General features: G+C 40.5%; 1 protein-coding gene across 1 annotated transcript in view; it reads left to right on the top strand.

Annotated features, from left to right (window-relative positions):
- Nucleotides 1–22,943, top strand: part of LOC310950580 (myelin basic protein-like) — a gene marked incomplete at its 3' end in the record, with an annotated part of 53,230 nt that overhangs the window by 27,985 nt on the left and 2,302 nt on the right. The window lies entirely within an intron of this gene.

The raw sequence follows: 22,943 nt of genomic DNA, 5'->3' as shown, positions 1-22,943 counted from the left end.
GGGAAATGCATTTGGCCATGGTCACTGACTTAGGTAGCTGCAGCAGAAGTGAGCACAAGACCTCCTAGTTAAACTTTTAAGCATATCATAATACTGTTTTCAGTGTATTAAAAATATGAAAAATTAACTTACTTATTTAAGTACTCCAGGTTTAATAGCTGAGAAACAGCTAGCTAATGTTATTTCTATCAGTCGGTTAAGCTAACAGATATCAAAACTTTTACATTGTCAGATGGGACTTACCAGCAGTTTATCATTAATATTGTAAGTGCACATTTATCTGACTGTTATCAATGAATATAACGCTCGGAGGAATGTGATCTGGTTGCATCGTCTAATACACAGCCAATGTATTGATTAATCTCATACAACAAATACGAAAAAAAATTAAATCCATCAGATGGGGGATACAACAACGACTGACTTTCAAAGAAAGGTCGAAATTGACCTTATAACCTGCACAACAAAATTTCGCATCAAAGCTGCTGTGTGCGTGTGCGTGTGCGTGTGCATGATTATATTTGTGTGTGTCTTTATTGATGTCATGCCACAGCAGCTCGTTTTAGTATGTAATCATGCACTCTTGTTCAGAGGGAAACTTCAGATCAGCCACCGCTGACTATCTGCTGTTCTCACTGATGCTTTGTTATCGGCAGGAAAGTTAGACCTTGCAGAGGCTTCATCAGATTGATCTGCTAGCTACTCGATACGCTTCTTCTCCTGCAGCTAATTAATCTTCCTTGTGTTTAACACTTGCCATTGATCAGCATGGGGCAGACTGGGAGGATCCACCATTGACACAAGTGATAGTTCAAAGAAGCCACCCACACAGCACACAGTTACTTTTTAGCCTTTGAGGATGATATGGTTACTGGGCACAGACATTAAATCATCAGGCGTGTGTGTCAGGTAACTTATTAAATGGCTTGATGCTATTTTTTCTTACACTAGTCTCTTGGTGATCCTCCGCTTCCTCACGCAGATACTTCTGGCAGCTCATGATGAGAACACGGATGAATCAAGATGCAGGTTTAAGTGGCAATCTCTTTTGAAATGGTTGGTAAGCAGCAGACTAAAGCTTGATCTGACTGCAGTGTCTGCCACGATCGTTCAGCTTTCTAAGGAGGTTGCTTTAAAGTGAACATTATTGAGATGTACTTAAACCACCAAGAGAAAAAAAATGCTTAGTTTTAGATTGATTAATCTGTGAAAAGGCAGGGAAGAGTTTAAGAGTCTGAACTGAAAGAGCGGTTTGTCTTAATTAAGGCTTGTTAGAGGGATAAGTAGAAATCAAAGCCCTATCATAGTTTTTTTGTGAGATAGCTATTGGTCCAAATTCTGCTTAGAGCACCACAGAGTCAATCCCACTTTAATGCTTAATGTTTAACTGGTTCTTTGCTCATTCAGCGCTGCTTTCTGACCCTATCCCGTTTTCTTATCAGTTTCTAACTTTTACTGAGGGAACATTGCTGTTAGGAAACATTTAAAACCTTCCTCTTCCCTGTGCACCAAGGCTGAACTAATTTAGCCCCATTAGGTTGATTCAGGGTGCGGGCAGAAGAAAATAAGATAAATTTCCGCCGAATCGGCACAATGTGAGTGGTTTATGACAGGCAGGTTAGCTGTGCTTTATTGGAGCCTGTTTTGGTAAAGTTGTCATCAGCAGGCGTCATGACTCATCCCGGCCTGTCCAGCGTCTGGGGATGTCTCCATGCAGCGCTTCCTGTTTGCACTGCTTTTCCACTGAAGGGCAAACACCACCTTCAGCTGTGCGGCTGTTAAAAGCCCATTATGGCCCCATTACCTGGCACGGCCTGCTGCAGGCCCCTGCTCGGCAAAACAGACCCCCTCTATATGTCTGTCTGCCTGTTTCATCTTGTCTCTGTCTGGGTCACTGTTTCTTTATCATCACAGGGTGAAGTGAGGAGAAATGAACAGCATTTGTGGATAGAAACCCAGGAGAGCCAGAAATGGAATAAACTTGGACCGCGGTTGCTTGACCAGACATTTTATGGCTAACTTAAAGCCTTTGAACGACCACACAGGTGTTTTAAGTTATTCTGGCTGATTAGCAGAGCTTTGATGGGAATTTATGAGGTCACAAATCTCCAACCTACTAAAAAGAATGATAAAGTTGTAATTTATCCTGCCTCAACAGGTGCAACAAAGTGGGAGACTCAGAAATGTGTCGGTTAATTCCACTGTACACACCCACACAGTCCTGAGAAGAGGTCTACTCAGACTAATTACAAGCACCTGTGTGGGTGTTCAGAGGCTTTTGCATAAGCCCATTCCTATAGGAAGAACAGAACACAGCAAAATCAAACAAATACAGAGATTCTTTATTGATCTCCACACAGACATTGGGTTTTCTGTGCAGAATATAAATATATAGAGAGAAAGTATACAAATAAATAGGAATAAGAAATAAATAAGAATAAGAGACATATGTATAAACGTATGCACATTCTCAGAAAAACGACACAACATAAACAAAAATTGTCTAAAGTTAAAAGTTTCCTAGTGATTGTCTTAATTGTCTTACAAGTCAACACAACCGAAAGTTACTAGATGTTATTTTGGAACAAAGTTGTTAATACCAAATGCACAAGAGTTCATACAACGCCTGAGATAATCCTCCAAGCAGCTACTTAGGATGCCAGAGTACTAATCCAAGCACACTATTCATTTTCCTACCTGTTATCTGATGTTGTCATGCCTGAGATGTTTTTTTACCCAGATTCTGGTAGGATTGAGAGAAGGGTTGCATGTCTCTGGTAATTCAGAAAAATACAACTTGTCTCCATTCTGCTCTACAAAGTAATTAATGCCTTCATAACTTTCCCCTCCTGTTAATGCGAGAATCCATTTGGATATGTGTTGATGTCAAATGTCAGAGGATGCTTTAGAAAATGGTCCATACAAAGAGGAAAGTGTGAAGGGGTTTGTCTCTTTCTCGAAAAAAATGTATTTTTCCTTGTAATTAGTTTGTTGTTGTGCTTCAGTCTCTTCATACACCCACAGTCATGACTTTAACGAGATGAATCAATATGAGTTACCTAAGCAATTACATTGTAGGTCAATCAATTCTCATACAAAAGAGTTGGTTGTATAAGGGGAGACCTGTTTTCGAGGAGAGTACTAAAGGAGCTGTGGCAACACTGTAGCAAAGTAGAAATGTATTTGTACATAGAAGATTTAAGAATAAATCTCAGCACACATGCCTTTTGTTGTTAAGCTTTATACGTTTCCTTCATAGAATGTTAAAATGTGGCTGTAGTCCCTGTGACGTCACCAACAGGTTTCTGAAGAGCCTGGTGCTCTGGCCATAGCCATCTTGGCAGTGTCGTGACTCTAAATAGATGGAGCATGCTGGAGCTGAGGCAGGCTAAGTGAAGCCTGGCTTAAAGCTACCAAGCTATTGAGGGCTAACATGCTAGACTAAGAAGCAGAGATAGGAATTGTGGCCTCAACAAGTCATCTCCATGCCATGTATTTGTTCTGCTCAGTCACTCAACCAGGTGCATTTGGCCCATCTCCCTGGCTATAGAGCTGTGTTGATTGCACTCAACCCGTTCAGTGACTTGTTGAATCCACAATTCCCATATCTGCTAAGAAGCTAGCTAGACTACCTCACCAGGATATTAGTGGTTGGCAGCCTGGAGAGGGAGTTACTTAGTGAATGTATAAACTTAATTTCAGGCAGTGCAAACTCTAGCAACTAGCCAACTGAAGGTCTCCCTCACTCAGTTACCACCACAAATAAAATCTAATTCTGTAGGAAACACTGTACCTCATAATTAATTGACCTGAATTTAGTGTCTGCAGACACATCTTCAATGAGAAATTACTCCTCAGAGTCCCCACACCGCTATTGCAATGTTGCGCAAAAAAAACTGCACAGACTTCTTGAACGGTCCTTTAGTCCAATTAAACTCACAGCATGCCATATTATTTGGGAAAAATTTGTATGGAAAATTACCCAAAAGGAATTTAAAAACAGGCATCCATCAGGTCAGTTTAGTATCAATGCACCAGCACAAACACGGCCGAGAGCTGAGATGTCAGTAAAGTCTAGCAGAGCAGACAGCCATCGGCTAACATTAGCCACCTGTGACAGCTACCGCAAAAAGCAGACACACCATTAATTATGCACAACTTTAAGCCTTCATATAATTCAAATGGGTGAGTTGTCCTCCTCTATGGTTCCCCTACAGTCATAAAGAGTGAAATTCGCTATAGAGTCCAAAAAAACCTTTTGTACCAGGCTGTAAACATGAACAGTCCATGAACTCTTCTTCTTTGTTAGCTTCATTTCTCAGACCTGGAAGTTGTGGCTTGCTTTCCTCTCAGTATCAAGTGAGCTTTCAGTCAGCAGGTGACAATTCCTGAGTGAGCCCAAAGGGCATCTTTTTTAGCCTCATATTGTCTGTACACAGAAACTGCACACTGCCTGTGAAGCAATCATTCTTCTTCCTTTCTCACATTGTTTGGCAAGGTGTGTGATGAGGCTGCAGGGGAAGTTGATACAGTAACACTCTCTGGCTGTATCTGGCCAAACAGTCGAATTCATAAATGAAGAAATTCATATTGGATGGGATTATTCAGACACAAAATAACATTTTAGCACATATTTACATATCTCATCATTTCCAGATGCCTTTCTGACTCTTACAGTGTCAGTTTCTTTTGAGTTTCTAAACTTATATGTCTTCATCCATCATTGGTATAGGATGGATATAATTGCTTTTTTTCTATCACCGGACTCAGACTTTCATATCTTGAAAAAAACCCAGTTACTTAAGCAATACTTCAGAGAAGCCAACATTGTCATACACTGTGCACTATATGCTATTCGTATTTAATTATATACACAAAGTGTCTCAAACCATTTCATGTGCCACGGTAATCAGCTGAATAGTGCACGTAAAATGTGAGCCATGCATGCAATTCTTAATTCTATATGCACCTGCACCGATATTTAAATATTGCTGTAACAGTCAGAACCGGAACCGGACAGTTGCATGTGACAACACTGCATGTGACAATCCTGCATGTGTTTTACTGGGTTTACTCACATGTGCACCGGCATTTGTTTTAGAGACAATGGTGAAGCAAATCCATGTTAATTGTTTGAATGTTGAAAAAAACTCAGAAAATAATTTTGGTTCACATTTGGTTACTGTAATAAGTCTTAATCTAACTTTTTAAATGGCAACCCAATTTTTAATTTTTGGCAATTAAAAGCTGAGGCCTGGTTGCCAGCCTGGGAACCACTTATTACAGAAAGTAAATAATTTTTGGTGCATGGAATTTTAAAGATTCTTTCTAATCTTTCTTAATCATTTTTCAAAATCTATGGACACACCATAAGAGACTGTCCTCTGAAGATCAGTTTTGATTTTGGATATATTTTTTTTGCACACTTCAAGTAAATTGAATCATATTTGTCCGAGCCAGTTATCAATCATATCCTAGATGATGTGCTTTCCTTGTAATTGCTTTAGGGACCTACTAGCTACCCTTGAAATCTCAAGGGCGGAACAGGTTGCATTGATTTGGTCCGAGCTTCGTGGGGTTAGTCAGAGTGCTCTTCTTTACTACTGTACGCTCGTTACTAACTCTGTAGAGAAGCTTCTGACAAAACCCGTAATGAAAACAGAATCACAACATGCTCTTTGGAAATTAGATTTTTCCCTATGAAGTCTTGTGAATATTTAATAGCAGGTTTAGTTTCTAAGGATGGAGAGCTGGATGATGAAGTTAATGCAGCATTGTGTGTGAGGGACACAGCTGGATTTACATTTACAGGCATGCCCTTCCTCTGGCCTGCACAGCTCCCAATGCTTTCCGCATTAATAATTCCCACCTTATTCTGCTCGCTTCATTTTTTGCTGCAAACACTGAATGTAATACTATCTTCAGTGGACAAAGGGTCGAGGAAGTTTTATTTTATGGATTATGGCTCCTTCAGACACAAATATCCTATGCCCCCAGATAAATAACCTCATAGATTAGTCAGGTGACTTTAGAATTGTACAGTTGACATTTTTAATCGATCTGTTATACACTGTATACATACCTTCAAATAACCCAAAAAAGGTTTCTTTGGGACAATCTTATGAAACTGGCTGGTTGCTCATTCACGCATTCCCTAGCTTGAATGAATGTACAGTGAGGGTCTAAAGTGTGAAAGACGTGCTGGTTTTCAGGCATTTTCCTCCCCTTCTGCTATCTCAGCTATCTATTTTGCAAAGGCATCATAGCTGCATCTGGGGCTTAGTGCCACCCGAGATGACTGTGACTGGTTTCAAGAAATACAAACAATCCAGAACGTTTTTATCCTCTTCCTCATCAGAATGTTTCTCTTAAAGAGATATTTTGCTGGTTTAAATCCACCTGTTTGTCATGGCAGTGTGGGCAATGTTTGCAGATTAACAGTGTGTGGCTTCCCTTCACAGATTTTGTTTTTCCTCTTGTGAGCAGCAGTATAACCTCAACACTGACTTATTAAAATACTTGATAAAAGAGCTGGGTGACTGGACTTGTACTAGCACCTTTCTAGTCTTCTGACTACTCAAGGCACTTTCACACTACTTGTCACATTTACCTTTTGAAACAGACATTCACACTGATGGCAGTGGACACCTACATCTAATCTAATCTAACCAGTCCCACCACGTTCACACACCTATGTGCACGGGGAGCAGTTTGGGGTTCTGCCAAAGGACACTTCGACTGGAGGAGCCGGGGATCGTACTGCCACTCTCTCGAATGGAGAACTGACTCTACCTCTGAGCCACAGCCGCCCCTTTGGTGCCACTTGAGACTAAATCCGTGCCGCAGCAGCCGGCCTCCAACTCCAGGCTCTTTAGCTGCTAAATTCAGTATGTTCACCAATTAAGTTAAATGTATCACCAGTCGGACAGCATTCACTGGTATTATCCCTATCCGGGCGGATCCGGTCTGCCGCAGTTCGATCCCCGGCTCCTCCAGTCAAAGTCTCCTTGGGCAAGACACTGAACCCCAAACTACTACTGCACTAGGTGAACTTCTTACTTTTTCATGATATTGAGTTTAAGGTGTGTTTGGTGGTGGCGCAAAGAGGTCACACAAATTATAGAACAGTTCTGAGTTTGGATTTTAACAACTCTCATTTTGCATGTCAGTTCATTCAAATGAATTTCTAATGGACAAATCATCCAATGTATTAGGACTATGTAGATCCACTTGCGAGGGATGTACAGTTAACACCTGGCAATTGATTGTCTCCAGTGTAGCTTAAGTGACTGCTTGTTATCTGATTTTTCTTCACTGCTGCTCACATTAGGTTTTATCTGTGGGACCCCTCTGACAGATGGCAAACAGAGAAAGATCCACATTCATGCTCCTCTAACAAAGCTGGCGGAGACCACTGTATCTGTTCATTAGTTCACCTTGGGTCCAAATTAAAGCACCTTAACCTGAGTTGTCTGGCATCGGAAAATCCAAGAATTTGTATCTGTGAAGGAAAGGTTTGTCATATGCACAGCTGAAGTGGGCTTTCAGTGCAATTAGGGATGCATTTCATTTTATACTTCCCATACACATACAGTATTTAAAGTCACATTCAGCATGGACCACTCCCAAATGTTTCCTGAGAAATTGGATCTCACTAACCACATGTGCACTAAAATTTTCCATGCCTTTTGTGCGGATCAGATAGCTATTAAATGTCAAAAAAGTGTTAAATTGAACAAACCTCCCCGCCATCTGAGTAAGAAAAAATGGTGCCTCGCTCTACTCACTGAGGTAGTCTTATTGATGACAATTCCAAACAGATGTTGATGGTTGCTGTGCCGTTATCCAAGGCTATTGCTAATGCTAAACTAGCATCTTAAACAGAAGCAGTTGCTCAGTAAATGCAGAACAAGAGCTGAATATCAGACATCTGGACTCTTAATACTCATGCTTCCAAATCAACACAAAAATGCATTTTAGCAGTGGCAGCAAATGGACAGATAAAGTCAAAGCGACATTATTGTTGGTCCATGGGACATCAGTCCAGCTGAGCACCCGCTTCAAGTCATTATTTTCTGTTTATCATTCAAGTAACTTTCTTTTAACTCTGATTTTGCATACAACATAGGTCATGTCAGTGGTTTAAAACATCCAACATATTTCACAAATTATTAATGATTAAAATTGCTTTAAATTTGTGTCCCTAGTAATGTGAATGCTGCATCCGAGGTTTTGGTGGCTTTCAAACCCATGAGGGTTGGGCACTTTATGTGCATGGCACAAAACTGAAGAAATGAATCAAATCAATCATGTTCTGTATAATCGCTTTAAGATTGTGAAAGCACTGCTGACTATGCATACAGCACAGTATTGAGAATATATACAAGTGTATTCCTCTGCTGTGCATTTGTCAGCTCTACACATATATAAGTGCAGTGGCTCAGTCATTTGTCTCTGTGGCCGAGGCTGACACTAGCTGGTACGGGCCCTGGCACTGCCAACATGAAGCACCTCCTCTCCTTCCCCTTCAAAAGCTCTGATTGTTAAAGGGCAGCATCCATCACTGGACCAGTGTTCTTTGGTTTGACACCATTGTTCAGATTCTCCCTTTCTGTCCCCTCTCACCTCACTTTCTCCCCTCTGATCTCGTTCCTTTTCTTTCAGTTTTTTTCTATCTCTCGCAGATGGATGAATTATTTCTCAAGATCACTGAAAATGTACTGCGTGCAAATTGTTTCTTATGATCTGCCAAATGATACATGTTCATTGTGTCTGCAGCTTTTCCGAATTGATTTCATGAAAACATACTTCATGTTTATGGGCATTCTGTGTCCGTATGTGTGGTATGTTGTAAGAGATTGTGCCTTGGTGTTGCCATGAGTTCAGAAGGCCACGTCATCTGGCCTCAGCCATCTGGAAGGACAATCACTGAGTGTGTATGTGTGTTAGCAGCTGGGTCCATGGCTACACGAGTCCAAGAGGAGGGGATGATGGGGGACCAAGAGAGTACAAAAGTACTACCCTAGCTACTGCATCCCATATGTCAGACAAGATGAAGTGGAGTCCTTTAACATACTCAACTTCAAGTGGTATCTGTTGCCATGTTTAGACATCGTGTGTTTTATTTACAAAAATACAGACTGTGCAGATCCAGTTGAGAGGGATGTACAGTTAACACCTGGCAATTGATTGTCTCCAGTGTGGCTTAAGTGACTGCTTGTTATCTGATTTTTCTTCACTGCTGCTCACATTAGGTTTTATCTGTGGGACCCCTCTGACACATGGCAAACAGAGAAAGATCCACATTCATGCTCCTCTAACAAAGCTGGCGGAGACCACTGTATCTGTTCATTAGTTCACCGTGGGTCCTAATTAAAGCACCTTGTGTGAGATCTTTGGAAAACCCACAGATGTTTCAGCTGTGAATGAAAGATTTGTCACATGTACAATTGACCAATTTTATTCATACTTCATTACACATGTGGTCACATTCTCTCTCCCAAATGTTGCTTTAGCAGTTAGATCTCATTACCACATGCACACTTCACTTCTGCTCTCTTCATGCCTTTTGAACAGATCAGATAGCTAGAGAATATCAAAATAAGTGTGAAGTTGGGCCTCCCAACACTTGTATTTAGTGTTGAAAAAGGAAGACAGATGCAATCAGATATATAATCTGGCTAACAGAGACACATTCATGTTACAAAAGTGTTAACAAAAGTGTCTTAAAAGTTGTACTCCGTAAGAATTTAGATACCTTGTTGGTTCTAGCTGCCTCTTTGGTGGTAAAATGTAATTGCAGGCGGGCCTGTTCTTTCAGAGCCCTCCATCTTGCCACGTTTACGGTCATCATGGTCATCTGTGTTGACTTTTTTTTTTTTTTTGCTCTTTTGTAAACGTTATTGACACACATCCATGTCTCTACTTCCAGTCCGTCCCGTTTATTTTACACTCTTAAATCTATACACACGCAGGGCTGTAAACTAACTTTTTGGGTCACCTGCCAAGCGGACCAGTAGATGAAAGAATCTACCGGCCAATAAACTGTCTCTTTCATCCGTTTTACTACTTTTCATTGAGATAACAGTATTATATAGCACAACATGCTTAGAAAAGAGGCCAAAGTCTTATTTAGAAATTAATTGTAATATCATTAATTGAATTTCAAAACATTGCAAGTTGAAAACTTTAACAGTGCAAAACTTTGACAAAGGAAACACTCGTCAGAACTACAGATGGGACTGATCCGATCCAGTCTGCATCTCTAATCAAAACTCCTCATCACTGTCCTCAGCAGACACCCTCTTTGCACCACCATCCAGATAGTCAAGCCGTCTGCTTCTAACTGAGCTCTTGTGCCACAGCATCATTGACATTACGTTTTTATCACGTTGATGTTCATTCAAGCATTTGGGTTCGGTATAGTTTTAATTAGTTGTTTGATGCTATAAAAATGGTGTGAAACGTCATGATTGACAGCCATGATGGACTCACGATTGGTCGAGCAGGTGATGAGCGTGACTTTGATGACATGGCACTGAACCCCAAGTTTCTTCCCGAGCGCTTGGATAAGTTAAATGCAAAGTAGAATTTCACATGACAGTAAACTTTGACGAAAAAAAAAGATACAATTATATTATATTTATATATATTTATCAACAGGTTCTGATAAAATCATTTTCAGGAAGGTTTTGAGGTCTTGGGTGCCTCACAAAGCAGAACATTTCAGATTGCGTTGGGACCCAAAGCTCTCAGGATGATAAGCTTCTTGTGCCAGTGGTCACACAGAAGAACTCAAGTGTAATGTATTCGTTAAAGCCTTTGACACAAGCATCCAGCTGGCTTACGTCATGTCCTCCAATCCCCTGTTGAAGTGTGTACGTATGTGTTTTGGCCTCTCATGTCTCCATGGGTGAGGAAACGTCCCTGAGCACCACGCTGATGGCATCAACCCATGTTGAGCTCTATTCTTCTTCTGTGCTGTCCCACTGTCCTACTTGAGACACCCATTCATACCGGCTGCCAATGAAAACCTCATCCTTCACAAACATGTCTGTCATGACAGAGATATAGTGCTGTATTAATACACCAGGCTGAACTGAAATTAAGATTCATGAAGGAGCGTGTAGAGAAATATGCTTAACCCCAAATCGTAGTATAAAGTTTGACTGTGCTTAATCCAGGAGTCACAGTGAATTCCCAACAAGTTGTAAGAGCATCTATTTGTTAAAGACAACATAATGCTGCAATGATGCTGCCTTTCTGTTTTATATTATTGTAAATGTAATATATTTTTTGCATGTTGGATTCATCACATTCAATCATTCATTTGGGTCCCGATTTTAATGTTTAAGATTCAACTACATCGATACGTGGACCTGTGGTGCAGTCAAAACCATGAACCGGTCAATGGCCTGATGAACTGGTTACCTAAGCTATGCTGCTTCTGCACAGCGTACCTACTCGCACCACTCTTATAAAAAGTAAAAGGTCAATGCTCGACTCGTGAGAATCACACTGATGAGAGTATAACATTAGAGTAGTGTTGAGCGCTGCCATGGTTGCTTGTGAGGAAGAACCACATGACTAATACTACTAACACTTGACTTAATATCTAACGTTTGAAAGGAATTTGGATTCTATAAGAAGGAAGGAAAACATCTGCAAAACAACTATAAACTCCAGCAGCAGCATGACAAATCTTAGGGCACACACTTTCCTTTCGTACCATGCCCAAGCACGCTTCGCGGCTAAAGTCTAGTTCGTTTGGCCGCGGCCTGGTTCAGAGAGGTGGGCTTTTGCAAAGCACAATTGCACATGTACAGATATGGACATGCGCAGGTGTATGAGCGCAAGCATTTTAAATAATGTGAATACTAGCGGGCAAGGGCCGCGGGGGAAGAAGGAGGGGGGACAATCACCCTACAGCACGGGGCACGGTAAGAGTGGACAGTGTGAGTGCGCCCTTAAAACTTACCTCGAGATGACACAGGGAAAGCTACACAGGCAATGACGATTATGTGGAGGCTAATGTTACAGCTAGAACAGGCAAGAATGCGCAAGACAAACAAACTTAAAACCTTTTTCCAGCCACAACTTGGCGAGGTGTAAGGTAATCATGGCATCCCTTGCCCGTTTTATTGCTAAGAACCTTACAGTGTAGTTGATAGTGTTGGCTTTCCTGAAATGGTAAATAAGGTAGAGCTCGTATGTTTTACAGTAGGCTATGTATTCTTATGCCTACCTGTTTTCTATTGGGAAATTGATAAACACAAAGACATGAAATGATAATGATTTGTCTTCCATTTTCTTCCCATTCCCAACAAAATTACTTGGTATTCCATGGTCTTTTATGAAATCTATATATCTATCAAGATCTAATATCGATTTAAAGGTAAGCAGCAGTGCCACTTTTCATCGTTATTGAGATATGAAATAACCTGTGTCGGGAGAAAAGAATTTGATCGTACCGTCCAGCCTTTCCTCATGGTCGAATGCACGAAATTAAATAAAGTAATAATAAAATGATTGATTAATAGATAATTACATTAGTACAGACTAGTTGCAGCCCCAGAAGCAATTAAAGCAGTATAGTCATTTAGTTTGACCTAAGTTACTGGTTGGACTAGCTCATACTACCTTCTTATTGTAGGGGATTAAAAACAAGCCATGTGGCACATCAAAATGGCACACACACACCTCTATTGACACAAGGGAAAACTTGTAAATGTTTAATCAACTCTTGTCAAGAAAACAAGAGCAGAAAGAGGTGTAAAAAATAGCAAGTGAAAATAGCTGATGTTTGTGAGTAAAAAAATCGATGCTTGAAGCTGTTGGTGATAACAGGCCAGGGCATTCTTCATCGGTTGCACTGTATTGATAAATACACTGCTGTGTATATGATGGAGTTTCCAACACTCACAGCACACGATCTGTATCTGTATTTATTGGCATGTTTTTCACAAGCCAATAAATACAGATGTTTAGCTAAAATAAATCTAGTCTTGTCTAGTGGAACAGTGGTGTGCGTTTTTGCCTTTGAATCACATCCTCATTTAAAGTGACTGCTCAAAGGGAAGTTTAAAGATCATGAACATGACACAGGTTAGAAGAAGGGAGTGGTTCTGTTGTAGCGCTTATCTTGTCCCGAGAAATCTCTGGAGGACTAATGTCCCGAATGCCAGATGGGGCTTCAGACAGAGAGTGGCTTTTTTCTCCAGGCTTGTGGGTGTTTCAGATCGCCCTTGAATTCAGTGGCAGAACGATTTTTGCCCCTGGGTGGGAGGTTTGGTCCAGGGCCACATAGCGATGGATGTTTTTTCAGAGAAATGCTTCCCGTGCCTCAGTCCCACCACAGTCCTTGTTGTTGTCCAAGAGGCCAGGCTACACATCCTCTTCAAACCAAGGAAGAGGAGGAAAAATGAGGAGATTGAGGCCCACACCCTGCATACCTCTTCCCTTTTAGATGCTGATCTTTCCCCCTTGCAGGAAGCTGAATTTCTCCATTGATCAGATCAGTTTTTGGTGTCTTAACCCAGCTATTTAATCTAGATCATGCATGCAGACACTTTATTTCCCCCCAATACTTTTACCAGAATTATCAGGCCATCTATGTACAGTTCTTGAATTGTCATAGAGCCATGTTGGAGTTGTCATGGTGAATTAATCACAAATGAATGAGGTAATAAGGATTAGAGATGGACTGATCTATTTTTTTCCGATCCAATCTGATACCGATACCTGGGCTGAGTGTATCGGCCGATACCGATCAAATACTACTGTTAAATGAATGAACCGTATACTGTACCTTGCCATGTGAATAAAAGAATCAGGCTTGACATAAACATTTAGCCTTGTTAAAATAAAAAAAGTAAAACATTTATACAGATATACCGTATTTTCTGCACCACATTATAAGACGCACCTTCAACGAATGGCTTATTTTGAAACTTTTTTCATATATAATGCGCACCGCATTATAAGGCGCATAGAATAGACGCTACAGTCGAGGCTGGGGTTAATTTATAGTGCCAAATCATAACAGAAGTTTTCTCAGGACACTTTACAGACTAGGTAAAGACCACACTCTATGATAAACAAAGACCCAACAATTCCCCCGTAGAGTACGGTGGCAACGAAAACCTTCCCTATTACAGGCAGGAACGTCAGACAGACCCAGCTCTATGGAGGACGGCCATATGTCTTGACCAGTTGGGGAGGAAGAAAAGGAGAGAGAAACAGAGAAAAGACGGACAGATGGACAGACAAAGACAAAGACAGACACAAAGACAGAGACAGACACACTTACAGTAACTATTATAATATCTATAGTAATGTGAATATGACTTGTATGTTATGGCAGTTATATATAACAGAATAGTAGAAACAAGCACAGCTAAGGTGATAGATTATAATAGTAGCAGGAAGCGTCATGCAGGACCACGGCAGCAGGCACCACCACGATCAGCAGAGACCTGCGAGATGACAAAGCACAAACAACTCCGGGGAAGAAGTTGAATTAGTAACATGCATTGATGAGACATGAATAATACAAACAGAGAGGAGAGAAGCTCAGAGTATCTGGAAAAGTATAATCCCCCGGCAGACTAGGCCTATAGCAGCATAATTAAGCAGAACAAAATCAGCTTAAAAATAACAACATTGCTAAGGGCTCGTAACCTAGGGTTACGTTAAGGACTGCCTCTAAATTCATTGATGTTAAGTTTGCGTGCTAGCGCTGTTGCCTTCAGTCGTATAGTGATTGCACGGACACTTCTACTTGCTGCTCTCTGTTCAACAACCCACTGTTCGAGTTTGTTGTCCAACTGTAGCCATCTCGCTCTGTTCCCTCGGAAACTCTGTTTAGTTTTCTTTACTTGGCGCAGGTCATCTTGCTGCTTCCTCCACCTCCGTACCATTGATGCATTAATGTTAAACTCTCTCGCTGCTGCTCTATTCCCGTGTTCTACTGCGTGACTAATTGCCTTGAGTTTAAACTCTGTGTCGTAAGCGTCTCTCTTAATAGGAGCCATTTTGGGGTCTTTACACAAACACACAAATGGAAATGAAACGGCATGCTTCGCGCAGTCATATATCTCAACATGCACCGCGCGTTACTTCTTCTACTGGGGGAAATAGAGTCGGCGGCTTCTTATCATAATTGCGAGACCTGTTGTGGCTCAATATTGGTCCATATATCAGGCGCACCGGATTATAAGGCGCACTGTCGGCTTTTGAGAAATTTAAAGGTTTTTAGGTGCGCCTTATAGTGTGGAAAATACGGTGAATGTATTTATTAACAAATAAAAAAGTGTACATTAGCAGCACGACTAGATCACTGTAACTGTATTACTGTATTGCTGTTTATGATATTAATAAAGAAGAAATGACTGGATTGGAATGCTGGATTGGCCTCATTCATCCGATACCCGATCCAGCTGATTAGTCAATATCAGAGCTGATATTTGATCCATGTATCGGATCGGTGCATCTCAAAACAGGGGCCCTCTGGTTTCCCTCTGACTGCAATACTTGACTTGGCTACATTATGAGAAGCAGAAAACATTCTGAATTAATAACTGGCATAAATAAAGGCAGGCATACAGAGCGATGTGTTTGACACAGCATGTGCTGCAGATTCTGACCTTACTCTCTTCTCCTGTGGTGGCTTAACGACCCCTCTGCTTAACCAGCAATGGGCAGAATTTATCTTGGGATTTCAACACATGAATACATCCAGTATTTATGAGGGAGGCGAACAAAGAGAATGAAACATGCTCTCAGCAAACCCCTGCTTCTCCTTGCAGTATTATGAGTCAGACTGCTGGATAATTGGCCCTTCGTGTTGTTTACATGTTGTGCATTTTTCCATAACCTGATGTAAAGGACTACAGAAAACAGAAACAAGCAGCATAATATTTGGCCTCTTATCCCCTGTGTCTCCTTCACTTCTGTTACTGTAGTTCTTCTAATGGCTTATTCCCTTCAAGGGCTGGGTGATAAGGGCGATCTAAATTATCATATTTGATTGAACACTGAAGAATAGGTGCCAACCTCCGAACCTCTTTAGGATGCATTCGCATAGCGAGGATTGTGGCGATCTGTCACAGTGTTGTGCGGCAGTGGGAGTGTCACTTAAATGGCCCATTTGTGTGACGACCTGTTGTGTTCTTTATGAAATAACCACGTGCTAAAGTTAAAATTAAATAAAAATGAAAAGTATCTCGTCCCTTGAAACTTTATTAGAAGTTTTTTAAGATATCAGTACATTAGTGCTGAGCAGCATGATGGAGTCTGGCTTTGACCTCAAAATTGGCATAGAGGAGCCCTCTGCCACTTTTATATCGTTTGTGTGGCACCATTTTGGATTCTTGGTGGAAACGATAAACGGCAACAGAGTGACAGTATGTTAGCACTGTAAGAAGATAGTGCCGTCAGCACCGTAACACAAACACGTTGCCCCCCTGCAGTTTCTTTAACATCAGGCTACAAGTTATAGGTACTGTGTCGGCACGAAAGCATTCATCCAATTTGACACACCCAAGACCGGGACGAGTTGGGAGAACGATTGGTCTCTGACGTCTGTCAGCAGCTTGTGAGCCGAAATTTACTTAACCAAAATAGTTTTCCTGTTGGCTTCATGGGAAGACATCAACAGTGTTTAACTGATTCCTTGACATTATTTCCTCAACCAGCGCAGCGAGTAAGGGAAGCCTGTGACATAGAAACACACTGACTGAGCTTATAAGTCAATATAGGTACTGTACGGTTCATATGTTCAAAAATAAATAAATAACAATAAAATAAGTGGCCAGTGCTGACCATTTAAATAGAGAATACATTAAAAATTAAATGAGAAGCTTAATGGTACTGTATGCTCAGTATTGGTAAATGTATTAAATTCAAATACATAAAAATTAAATAAATACCTTCATGACACCATTTCAAAATTGTTTTCTAAATTATATGTTCTGGAGAAAAGTCTCGCATTGGCGCTAATCGTAATATTTATAAAAATATAAATGTATTGGTCTGACTCTATACTTACCATCAGCTGACACACTGTAATTATTGAGTTGTTGAGAATTACAGCTGTCCAATAACTTCAAATCATACTGAAAACATTTACTCCATGATCAGTCTAAGGCGTCAGGCCGAGCAGCACAGACAATTGCAATTTTTGGAAAACTGCTTATGTGTGCTGAGGGTGTTATAAGCCCTGCTAGTTGCTGATTAATGCCTGACCCAAGGCAGTGGATATTAAACTAAAGTGAAAAATTAGTCGGTGGACACAAGTCAGTGTGTGATTGACAATAATTCAGACATTGAGCCTCAGTATAACTATATAAATATATATATATAAGAACATCCATTTACTTAAATAAATCAGCACACTGAGGAGTGCCCGCTGTCACCCAGCTGTCATTGGCCCAGCCACTGAAACTTGCTTGCTTCAAAGAATCTACCTGAGTCTGAGTTTTGTCAGGTTAATTATACCAGGAGCATGGAGTTTCAGCACATGTATCAAAGAAAAATGGCAGTGCTTTGAGCCTTCCATGAAGATATCCATTACATAGGGCATAGAGAACTCCAACAATCAAACCAACAAGAGCGTCTTGTCCTCCCAGCTCCATTACAGTATGAAGCATGCTGGGCTTGTCGTATTTCATTGATTGCAGTTCTATGGCCTACTGCTTTGCAAGTCGTCATACACCAGGATACTGTCCCAATGTTCTGCCTCGACCTATCAAACCTCCACATGAAAAATGTGACTCATCTTTTTTTTACAGACTGTTTAGTTCAATTCAATAATAACAACATATTTCCATAGATAGTGTGCAGACACTGAAAACAGCTTATTACAATCACAAGCAGTATTTAAAGGACCATTACCCAGTCTGTTTCTGTTTAATGAACTTCTACTGGCAACCAGAGAATATCAGCAACACTGATCGCTATCAGATCCAGTGTGCAGTGGATAATAATGGAAATCATTTAGTCCGTCAGTCTTATCTTCACTATACAGATGAGTAAGTTATCTAATCTAGGCAGAGATCCAACAAAATCACTTAAAAGTAAAAAAAAAAAAATCCCTGAACAATAATGTGACATTTATGTTTGGAGCTTGAAAACATCCAACACCCTCCGTTGTTAGGCAGTGTGGAGGAGGACTTTTGTTTGTTTTTCACAAAAGAGTAAAGGAGTACAGGTCTGAGAGTGAATTCAGATCAACCAGAAATGAAAGCACCTGGCTCAATAATGACTCAGTCATCAGCATTCATCGATAATCCTGCCAATCCCCCACACCTTTGTATTATTGTCAGTTTGTGCATTGGGACGCTAAAACCCTGCGTCAGTGCACCTTAATAGGAGCACAAGGGAAGTCAGCTGATTAATAAGTTACTTATCAGTGCATAACCTTTTTATGATGATGGACACACAGTCAGTTTTATGCTGTTGTATTATGAACTGTGGAGGGCTGTTAAAGTTCAGCCATGTTCTTCTCTCTGTAATTTGCATTTTATTGGTATTCTAGTGGTGGTTGGTAGCACCGCTGGGCTTAGAAAAGGGAGCCACTCTTGATGTATAACAGACTTCAGAGCATGGGCCGGATTCTGAATTTATTCTACACCTTGCTGCAAAATAGCACAACAACATGATTGAACAACATTGTAATATAACATGTTTACTGCCGGTGCAGATTCTGTACCGTGCACAGATTAGTTAGAATAGATTGGCATGATTCTATGATGCACTCCACATACACATTGACAACTTAAACAAATGCAAAATGTTGTTTCGTTTTGCGTATTCTGCTGTTATCCCTGTAGGAATATCACAGCTCGACAAAACACAATACACATGCACAGTGTCTCTGATGAGCTTCATTGTTGGCTGCCAAGATCACCATCCAGCTACTCCTCAAATAGCTGGCAGGTGATGTTGTGTGCTAACAAATTCCTGTGAGAAACTCAAACACAACAGCAACAGCCAAAATGCATTGCTCATGGTTGATGCCTGCCAAATCGGGGGTTCCTGTTTTCCTCAGAGCTAACATTACCAACAACACAGGACAAATTGCATTTTGCTTTTACAAACAAACTGCACAACAGAGACGGGGGTAAGTTATTTTCTCTCCATTGATTTTCATATGAACAAGTAGACTAAGCTAGACAGGCTGACTGGATCAATGAGTTACTTGTTCATATTGTTAGCAAGGGTAAGGGTAAGTAAGGGTCCTATGTTCCCAGTCTGTTATTTTTTCCACAATCAGTGCCGAATTCCTCTGCAAATAGGCCTATGTATACCCTAACACTACCCCCTAACCCTGACCCTAACCGTTACCTCTAGCCCTAACAAAATGCTGAATTAAATCTGAGGCTCATGCGAGCGGGGAACATTGGACCCTTTTGGGAAAAAGGACGAACCATGCAAGAAGCAACAGAATCTTAACCAGTTACCCTGATCTCAGTGCTATGATGAAAGCAGGGTGAAACATTCTGTGTGATAAGTAAAAGACCCCGTTGTATTACTAAGCAGTAAGGCTATCTTAGTAGAAAGAACGGTTCTTATCACTCTTCCTCTTCCTCCACCCATGGGGCTCTTTTTCATTTCTTCTGTAATGTTAGTTTCCACAGTTACTCCGGTTGTTCATCCATAAGACATTCACGGTACATGATGATAGCCTCTGTAGGCTGTTTTGTTGTCTTATTTCTTAGCAAAAGCTCTCCAGTAAGCAGTGGTAGGTAAAGGTAAGAAACAAAGTAGTGAAGCTGTTATGTGCTATTGAGAATGTGGAAGGGAAATAGTTTCCCATCTTGGTTCAGACCATTTGTTCTTCTTTTATTTCCTTTATAAGTACAGGCAGAACTCAAGCGCTTTCCTCTTCCTTTGTGCTGTAAAGCAAGTCATTCGTTCGTTCATACCCGGTGGCACACAGAATTGCATGGTTAAAGTGAGGCTTATAGGGAACCAATCTAAAAGCTTGTGGTGTCATTTTTTATAGCCATTACATTGTGCAATCAATATTTACTTCATAATGACAAAGAAAAGTTACCTGTTTCAGGATCGTGGATAACCATTGATATGATTGATTTGCTTAAGCTAGTGCATTGCCCGTTGAAAGCAAGTATTTCTATGGAAAAGTGGTAGCCTAATGAGCCTATACGTGCCCAAATGTAGCCTGTCTTTGTTGCATAGTCACTCACAGACCACACACTGTGACAGACATGGACACACATTGAGAGACACACAGACACACAAGAAATAGACACATAAGAAATAGACAAACACACATTGACCAAACATGATCAGACATAGGCACACAGGAATATACATACAAACACTACATCCAGTACATAAACATACACACTTGAATATAGTAGTTCATGCTTTCGTGATTCAGGGACATTTAGGAGCATAAACACAGGTTCATTTGTAGCGTAGCCTACTAAAAACTGTATAGAACACACTAGATACCCTTGTAATAAAGGCCGGCATACATCTGCTGCTTAATGAAGAGAAGACCTGTTGTGTTGGGATGTGTGTCTGTGCTTGTGCATGAAAAGCAAAATATTATCGCGCATTTCACGCATATCAAAAACCACGCATTTAAAGCACCAAAATAAACTACTGCACATATCAGTGTTGACATAGTAGCAAGAAGAATATTTCGCATCAAAACTATTCACGCCAGCAGCGATGTGAGTCTGCTACATAAAAGGTTTGAACATTCGCAGCAGCTGATCTACGGTGGCCATGTCAGGGCACTGCTAAAGAGAGAGGTGCGAGAGAAAAGAAAAGTGTTGTGAGCAGCCGAGAGAGCACGGACAGAGCAGAAGAGAAATAAGGTTTATCAAGATATCTGTGAAGAAACCAAGTGAATGCACAGTAGCTATAGTTACCAAGTACTGTAAGATATTTCATTTTTTTATATTTCCTTCTCGCGAAATGCTCTGAATGAATTTAAGTTCCCTCTGGTAAACAGTCAACTACGTTGTGTGTGTCTAGAGCTTTTATTGTGAAAAGAACGGAAGAAGTGAAGCTATCTGTGCTGCCTCTGTTGACAGAAGCGGCAAGGTAATGTGGCCCAATGTGGGATTCTTTTAAGGTATAATAATGATATATTTGGCATTTTTGGTCTAAACAAAATCAAGGTTGCACACCCTTGTGCCAAGTGGAAAATCTTAAATCAGTCTGAACCTGATCTGCAGAGATATTTGAGCCACTGACCTACAGACAGACATTCCTTGCTTTTATTGTTAGATGTGAAACGTGAAAACACCCGCAACATTTCTCTGATGCCTCGCATTTCCCTCTGGCACAATGAGGTATTAATCATTTTGAAACAGACTGTAATCGTTTTTTTTACACATTTCTATCTAGTTTTGACCTGTTGGAGGGCAAGAGAAAAAAATAGAGGAGCTGCGGGGATTTGGCTCAGATCTTGCAGAAATTTCAGCATTTATTCACTGACAAATTAACTGTACACACACTGCGCTGTAACGTTCACAACGTTATTTGTATTTTCATACTCTCCATCTCCCACACGCTCGCTCTCACTGTCGCTGAATGTGTTTGAAGCTCTGACGCAGACAGAGAGGACAGAAGCAGCATGAGCAGAAATGACAGAAAGATGTATCTCAGCATAGTCTCTCTCTCTCTCTCTCTCTCTCTCTCTCTCTCTTTCGCTCTCTTTCTCATTACACACACAAATACAGAGTTATTCAACAGGAAAACAGTCCTGCAATTTCATTTTAACATCGCACAGTAACAGAACAGCAAATACAATCACTTGGTTGGAAAACGGTTTCATCTCAGAAAGACAGATTCCCTCTGAGACAGTTATTATCTGTAAGTGAGGCTACTTTACCTTAATTAAAGAAACAGCATAAACATCAACAAGTTAATTTATCAACAGTAACACTGTTACAAGTCCAGTGCATTCTGTTTTTCATTCGTTTGCTGTGTAAATACAGTGATCTGATGTCAAAGGGACTTTATTGTTTTATTCATGATGATTCATGATGATTTGTTTTTTTTTTAAAAAGCGATGCATTTAAATATACAGGCATTTTGACTATTATGGGTCTTTCTATGATTACCAGACAGTCATTGCATTTCAAATATGTTAAATGACACTTTTCATGTAAAAGCCTAAGATTGTGACTAGGTTTAAAATGGCTGTCAAAATGAACACTGGGTGATACAGGTCACTCATAAGTGCTTGCTTGTCAAATCACATGTTTTAATATCCAGCTAAGCAACTGTGCACAAAAGTACTGTATGTACTTAGGTTCCAAGAGCTCTTTCTGCATGTGCGCTTCAGCTTAGCTGCTAACTCCATCGTAGGCGAAACATTGACATGATACAGTACTGGGTCACTATCAAGACACTATGTCAAACACGTGTTTGACTTAGTCACACAGGAAATAAATGGGCTGAAGGAAACACGAAGATTGCACCAAAATTGTGCAGATTGTTTCATTTTTGCCGTCAGAATAATTTTGTCTGTGCAGTTATGCTTTTTAGAAATAAAGTCTTCAGAAATTCAGAAAGTATTTCAATGGTATGTGTCATTTGCCATCAGCAGCTGTTATCTTGAGAATTCTATTCCTTTACAATAAGGACTTTTAGTGTCTCAAAATGGCCTATAAATTGTTTGAAAAGAAAAGAAATTATGACAAAATGTGACTCATCGGGTGAGACAAGGAACAGAATAAAAAAGAGAGAACAATATCCGTGCTGGGGATTGAATGTGAACTCTGGTGGTGTCTACTAATAAAGATAATGGTGACTGCGGTGCGGTGTTTGTGTGGGTATGTGGCCAGGATGCAGCAACCCCCTAGGTAGTTGAATTATAACTGACGTGCAAAAGAGACCACCCTGACAGCAGGGAAAAGTATTATGAGATGATTTTTATTCAAACCTTTTTACGCCTCCAC

Source organism: Echiichthys vipera (genome assembly GCF_963691815.1).
Source record: "Echiichthys vipera genome assembly, chromosome: 8".
Taxonomy (NCBI): Eukaryota; Metazoa; Chordata; class Actinopteri; order Perciformes; family Trachinidae; genus Echiichthys; species Echiichthys vipera.
This window is presented reverse-complemented; position numbering and strand designations above follow the sequence as displayed.